The following is a 6,939-nucleotide window of genomic DNA, read 5'->3' as shown; positions in this document are numbered from 1 at the left end:
CTTCCTTAGTTTATTCCATACTCTTTCCCCCTTCCGATGGAATAATTTCTATTTTTCAGGCTCACATTTGCTGACCCTTCTGCCAACTCTACTCTGTTGTTATGTGAATTTTTTGTTTCATATATCGTACTTTTCAACCTCAAAATTTGTTTCCTTCTTCTTTAGAATTTCTTTCTTTTTTTTTTTAAAGATTTTATTTATTTATTTGACAGAGATAGAGACAGCCAGCGAGAGAGGGAACACAAGCAGGGGGAGTGGGAGAGGAAGAAGCAGGCTCATAGTGGAGGAGCCTGATGTGGGGCTCGATCCCAGAACGCTGGGATCACGCCCTGAGCTGAAGGCAGATGCTTAACCACTGCGCCCCCCAGGTGCCCCTCCTTTAGAATTGCTATTTCTCTGCCTTTGTTTTCTGTTCATTCATTGTGAGCATTTTTCCTTTACCTTCTTGAGCATATAGAAATACCCCAATAATATCTGCTTTAAAGTCCTTATGCAAATTCTAACATCTTTGTCATACAAACATTGGTTTCTTTTTTTTTCTTTTTTAATTTTTTAAAAGACTTTATATATTTATTAGAGAGAGAGAGCATGAGTAGGGGAATGGGGAGAAGAGGGATGGGGGAAGCAGACTCCCCACTGAATCTGAGAAGGAAGCCCAACCTTCCAGGGACTCCGAGATCATGACCTGAGCCCAAGGCAGACGCTTAACCCACTAAGCCACCCAAGTGCCCCCAATCCTTGGTTTCTATTAATTATTTTTTCCCCTGAGTCTTATTTTCCTGTTTCTTCATACAGCTCCTGTAATGTTTTTTATCATGAATGGTATGTTGAGAGAGTATAGAGCCTTCTATCTTCCTAGGAAGAGCGTTGATATTCCTTCCGGCAATTAGTTAACATGGCGGGACTCAAACTACATACTATCTCCTCTCCAAGGGGCAGCAGCTGAACACTCTCAGGATTTCTTTCAGACTTCCTATTTTTGCTTTTCACCAGTAACCTTGGAGTCTCTGAGGTGAGCCCAGGATTTTGTAGCGTTTATACCCAGTTTGTTGGTTCCCCTCTTTTAATGGCTTCATCCTTTCTGGGATTCACCTTCGTATTCCGTTTGCTCTTGATGCCCCAACTTCTAGCTTACGACTCCTCGAGCAGCTCCAGGGAGTCTCCCTCCTCAGTGAGACCGGAGCTTTCCGCTGCAGCATTAGCCACCCCATCCCGCAAGGACCAGGAGTGCTCTCAGGTGAAAAACAAACATGATTTTTTAACACATTTCCCTTCTTTTGATGGTCAATATCTCTAACTTCTGGCTTCTGTGCATTCCTGAGTACCTCAAAATAGTTGTGCTTTTATATTTTGTTCAGAGTGTGTATTTACTATCTGAAGGAAGTTTTAACTCAATGAAAGCCATGTCACTGTTACTGGACATGGAACCAGTTCACGCTATTTTAATGTATTTAAATACATTTAATACATTTGTGCATTTGTATTTAATGTATTTTAATAACTGTCATGCAGGGTCCTCTTCTCTTCAATATTTTATTGACTATTGATGATTCATTCCTCCTGATAAACTTTAGACTTCTTTGGTTGTGCTTCCAAAGAAAAATCCCTGAGGGATATTGAATAGAATTTCATTACATCTGTTGATTTTTTAAAGATATTTATTTATTTATTTTAGAGACAGCGAGTGCAAGAGCAAGCAGGGGGAGGGGCAAGGGGAGAGGAGGAGGAGAGTCCTTAAGCAGACTCCCTGCTGAGCACAGAGCTAGACATGGGGCTCCCTCGCATGACCCCGAGATCGTGACCTGACCCAAAATCAAGAGTCCAACGCTTAACCGACTGAGCCACCCAGGCGCCCCTACATCGGTAGATTTATATGTACAGTTATTGCTTGATATCCTTAAAATATTGGGACTTTCGTCCTCTAACAGTAGATGTCTCCATTGGTTCTGTTATATTTTACGTTGCTCACATACATTTTGTAGTTTTCCTCCTCTAGATGCTATTCCCTTGAGCAATTTAGCACAAACTATTTGGTAATTTAAAAAAAAAAGTTTTTGTGGGGCACCTGAGTGGAGCAGTCAGCTGAGCATCTGACTTCAGCTCAGGTCATGATCTCGAGGTCCTGGGATCGAGCCCCACCTGTGTGGGGCTCCTCACTCGGTGGAGAAACTGCTTCTCCCTCTCCCTCTGCTCCTCCCCCTGCTTGTGTTCTCTGTGCCTCTCTCAAATAAAATAAAATAAAATAAAATAAAATAAAATAAGTTTTTGTAAGAATTTGAGCACAATCTTCCTTCTTTTTCTCCAAGCACTAGAAATGGGATTAACCATATTGACCCACTAGGGCTGTATCAGTCGGAACCCAGTTATAAAAGCAGAAAGCACACTGGTTTACCAGAGAAAGAGAAGCACAGAGGGGATTGTTGAATCAGGTCCTGGAGGACTGAAAGGAATGGATAGAAACTCTGAGGACACACAGAGACAGTAGCCTTCGGAAACATCTACCACCCCAGGGCTATGGGAGGAGGGGAAGAGAGGTTTTCGGAGGAGGTGTCCCACGGGGCTGGGACTCAGACCTCTCCAGAGGGGCTGTTGCCTGGCCAGAGCTAGTGTCTTCAGAGCTCAAAGGAGGGGCTCTGCATAGCTGTCACTTAGACTCCTGGGGCGGGGGTGCTGTTGGCTGCTAGTTGCATGTCGAGATCTCAGAGGAGAGTCTCACGCGCTAAGACTCTGACCCTTAAGGAAGGGGCACTGCCCAGCTGTTGCCAACTCCTCCAAGGGGATGCAATGAGGCTGGTCCTGGGACTGCTGAAGGAAGTTGGAAACAGGAACCAATGTCCTCCAGAGCCAGCTGCCACTGCCAAGGTCAACAGTCTTTGCTGGGGTTATACGGCCAGGAATGGATGCAAGCAAGGAGGAAGGGATGCGAGTCCCTCTTCCCCTTTTCTTGCCTCTGCTCTCCAGCTTGTCACCCTCAAATGGCAGAGATCCAGTGGCAAGTGAGAAAAGAAACGATCAGATTGAGGCTGGCATCACTGAGCAGAGCAGAGCAGAGCAGAGTGGGCATGGAACTGTCTCAAAAGGGGAGACACCGTCCTAATAGTCACCGTTTCCAGCCATGGGGTGACCGTCACAGTGCTCATCTGTGGGGGATATTAATTACTCCTCAAGTTGAATTGCACTCTCAGCTGACTACCCTGTGACCTAAAGACTAAATTGTGAAATCAACCATCGCCAGCAGTCCTTTAATGAAATCCTAAGGGGAAGGGGGAGATAGTGAAAAGGAAATTAGCAATATATACAAGCACACACACACACACACACACACACACACACACACACACACACTAAACAAGAAGCAAATATGCGTTATTGCAATAGTCCTTGCTTTCCTTACGGCTCACCATGTCATAACCGACCCTACAATCTCCTTCTTCTACCATCCACACCATGTTCCATATTAGAATGCTGTGTGGTCCAACGGTGCAATCTGCAACAGCCTGATTTTTCAGGGGTCCTGCCTTTTTTGCTTGCGGTAGCTTTACATTCGCTTTTATTATTGGGCATGGAGGAGTTAAGAGGTGTCCCCAGAAAGTCCTCTAGGTTTCAGACCTCAGCCGTCCATTCACTACAGAATCTAAGCAGCCTCATTTGATGGCCAGCGTCAGTCCCACGAGGCGAGAGGTAACCTCGTGTTGTGTCTGTTGATTCAATGGCAGCAGGAACCCGGAATTCCCGGTCTCACCCACTAACCAAGTGGGGCCCGTTGCCGGGTTCCACCGTGGAAGCATTTCTTCCCTGGGAACAGAGATTTCCAAATCAGCAGAGTTCAAAGTCGTGGGGATAAGCAGCAGAAATCGTGATGGTGGTTATTAGGCATCACAGGGGGAGACGTCATGGCCAGTCTGGTTTCTGGCGCTGTCCTGGTGGATGTGGGAGAAGAAATGCCTGGTACGAACTGGCGGAGGGAGAGCATATGCTGCCTCCTGAGACAGAGCCTCCGCCTCCCAGGGTGTGGTCTCTAGCAGACAGGGACGACTGAGTCTTCTGAAGGCCATTCACCTTCCAGTGAGGCCACTGGCTTCCGGATGACGGAGTGTGTGGCAAGATGAGTGATTTCTATGGGCCCACGTCCATTGTCACTCTTGGGCCATGCAATGAATATCTTGGTCAGGAGCGACGTCGGGTAGAAAATCATGACGGCAAATCAGGCCTTCCCTCTGTCCAGAGACGGCAGAAACCTATACAGAGGCGCAATATTGATTTAATAAAAAATAAGTAGTGAGATAATTACCCTGGGAGAGAGAGAGGAGCGTGTGTGCGTGCGAAGGGGCAGCCTGGGCAAGGTGGTAAGAAAGAGAAATCTTCATCTCCCGTCATCGTAAGTCAAAGTGATACCTACAATGAAACAATCAAGCACTAGAATTCTAAGCAGGTTATTCAGAAATACGGAGATTAAACAACATTAGAAACAACTAACTGAGAGCGTTGCATGTGGGGAGTGATGAGGTGAGCCGGAAAGGAGAATGCTGATTTTGTTATGTCTTTTTTTTTTTTTTTTTTTAAGATTTTATTTTTATTCATTTGACACAGAGAGAGACAGCCAGTGAAAGAGGGAACACAAGCAGGGGGGAGTGGGAGAGGAAGAAACAGGCTTCCAGCAGAGAAGCCTGACGTGGGGCTCAATCCCAGAACGCCAGGATCACGCCCTGAGCCAAAGGCAGATGCTTAACGACTGAGCCACCCAGGCGCCCCTGTCTTTTTTTTTTTTTTTTTTTTAAGATTTTATTTATTTATTTGAGAGAGAGAGAGCACGAGCTGGGGGAGGGGCAGAGGGAGAAGGAGAAGCAGACTCCCCGCTGAGCAGGGAGCCCGATTCCGGGGCTCGATGCCAGGACCTCAGGATCATGACCTGAGCCAAAGGGAGACGCTTAACCGACTGAGCCACCCAGGCACCCCTCAATTTTGTTTTAAGTCTTAGAGAACCACTGGATATTTAAAAAGCGCTGTACTGCTTTGACTAAAATTAGAGCTATGTAAATATAGAAAGGAATCTTACCCTCAGGTTTGAGTCTGGAGAGTTGTCATTTCCAAGGTTATTGCAGCCCGAGGAGCTTGACGGTTTCTGTGCGGATCTGGGGAAGGTGCCTCTTCTGGGAGCACTTTACTGCCCTCTGCTGGAGACCTGAAGTAATACCCCGCCAGCCCGCCAGCCCGCCAGCCACCTGGTGGGAGGGCGCCCCGCTGGCTTAGCTGGGGCCCCACTCTCAGGCAGCCACCGATAGGGGGCACACTGACGGGGCCCTTTGTCTTCAGGGTGTCTGGTATGTGTCCTTGTGCCAGAGCGGCCAGACCAGCAGCCTGTCCATTTGGGCGCTGTTGCCCACATTGGAGGAAGGGTCCCTTGGCCCTACCGGCCCACCAGATGTTTGCTGTCTATTGCTGTTTGAGCTGAGGCTCACTTTCAGGAACCTTCTCCAACCTGGCCTTATCTACGATGTGTTTAGAAATTCCTCACAATCCAAGGTGTGCACTTGTCTCTTTACCTTATTTTAATACACCTGCAATCCCCATTTCCTGTCCCGCCCCCCACACTTCTACATTTTCTAGACGATTTCAGTCAGGGTGGGAGTGGGATTCAGGGAAGTCAGACCTCCGTGAGCACGCTTGACTTGGGTCTGTGCTTTTCTTGCTGCTGGTCTCATCTTTCCTGGGGGAGAAGTTGTCTGGCCAGAGAGGGCATGAGAAATTCTTCAGGCTATACTTAGCATTGCTAAGATGGTAAGCACTGCCCCTCGCAGGGAAGCTTGCACACGAGGGGCATAAACCCCAGCAGCGGTGGAAAGCTTCAGGCAAGTGTCACTGGGTCTTCCTGTCTCCAGAATCCCGACATGTGGACAGCACTTCCCACACCTCTGCTGAGAACAGTCTCACGGGGTCTGTGCACCCACCTGCCGACCGCATAGTGCTTCCAGCTGAGAGAGGAACGGTCATTTCGGGCACGTGCCATCACTGGAGCCAGAAGGTGACACCCTCAGACAGGGCTGAGAGTATCATGGAATTCGAGATTCGAGAAGGGAAGCGACTTTATGGAGGAAGAGCCCATTTCTCCCCATCCAGTACCTCCATCCCTACCAGGAGGCCCTCAGCTTCTGTGTACATTCCTCCAGTGATGGGGAGCTCATTAGCTTCTGTTTTTGGAAGGATCTGACCCAAAGTACTTCTTTCTCCCATCTTTAATCTGCCTCATTCCATTCCCTACGTCTCGGTCTCGGTTCTGGGCCATGTGTCCTCCTCCCCATGATGGCTTCAAGTATTTGAGAAGAATGAGCAAGTCCCCTGAGGGGTCCCCTCTCTAGGGAAGGTTGATTAATTCGGACTCTTTGAGCTGCAAGTATTAAAGCTCAGCTCCTACCAGCTTCAGGAAAGCAAGAGAAATTTCTAGGCTTCTCCCCCGGGAGAGCAGGGTGCAGCGGGCTCCCAGAGAGCCAACAGTGCCATCCGGGAACTGTGGTTTGCTTGGGGCTCCCTTCTCTTTGGCCGAGATGCTTTCAGTCCCGGGCAGGGTGGGAAGGATGGTCCCCGGCAGAAGGAGACCGTCTCTCCTGATGGCCCCAGGGCACGGGTCAGGGTGAGCTACAGTTGCAGAAGGGCTGAAATTAGGGGTGGCTCCTGGAGGGTGTCTGTGCGCAGGTTGGAGGTGAAAAGCCAGAGGTCCAGTCCACCCAAGGGGTGGCGCCCACCCTTTCAAGTGTTGCAGCCCTGAGTGCCCAGAGGTCCATGGCAGGGAGCCTGGGGCACCTGTGAAGCCTCAGGACAAGCCTGGCACCTTCCGGAGAGCTGCTTTTCTTCAGTGGAAGTAAGTTCAAGCACTATTTTTAGATAAAACAAAAACGGAAACATCATGGAGCAGAACGCAGAATCTGTATGTAATTTCGAGTC

This window comes from Ursus arctos, unplaced genomic scaffold (assembly GCF_023065955.2).
Source record: "Ursus arctos isolate Adak ecotype North America unplaced genomic scaffold, UrsArc2.0 scaffold_23, whole genome shotgun sequence".
Taxonomy (NCBI): domain Eukaryota; kingdom Metazoa; phylum Chordata; class Mammalia; order Carnivora; family Ursidae; genus Ursus; species Ursus arctos.
The sequence above is the reverse complement of the archived record's forward strand: the minus strand, read 5'-3'. Positions refer to the sequence as shown.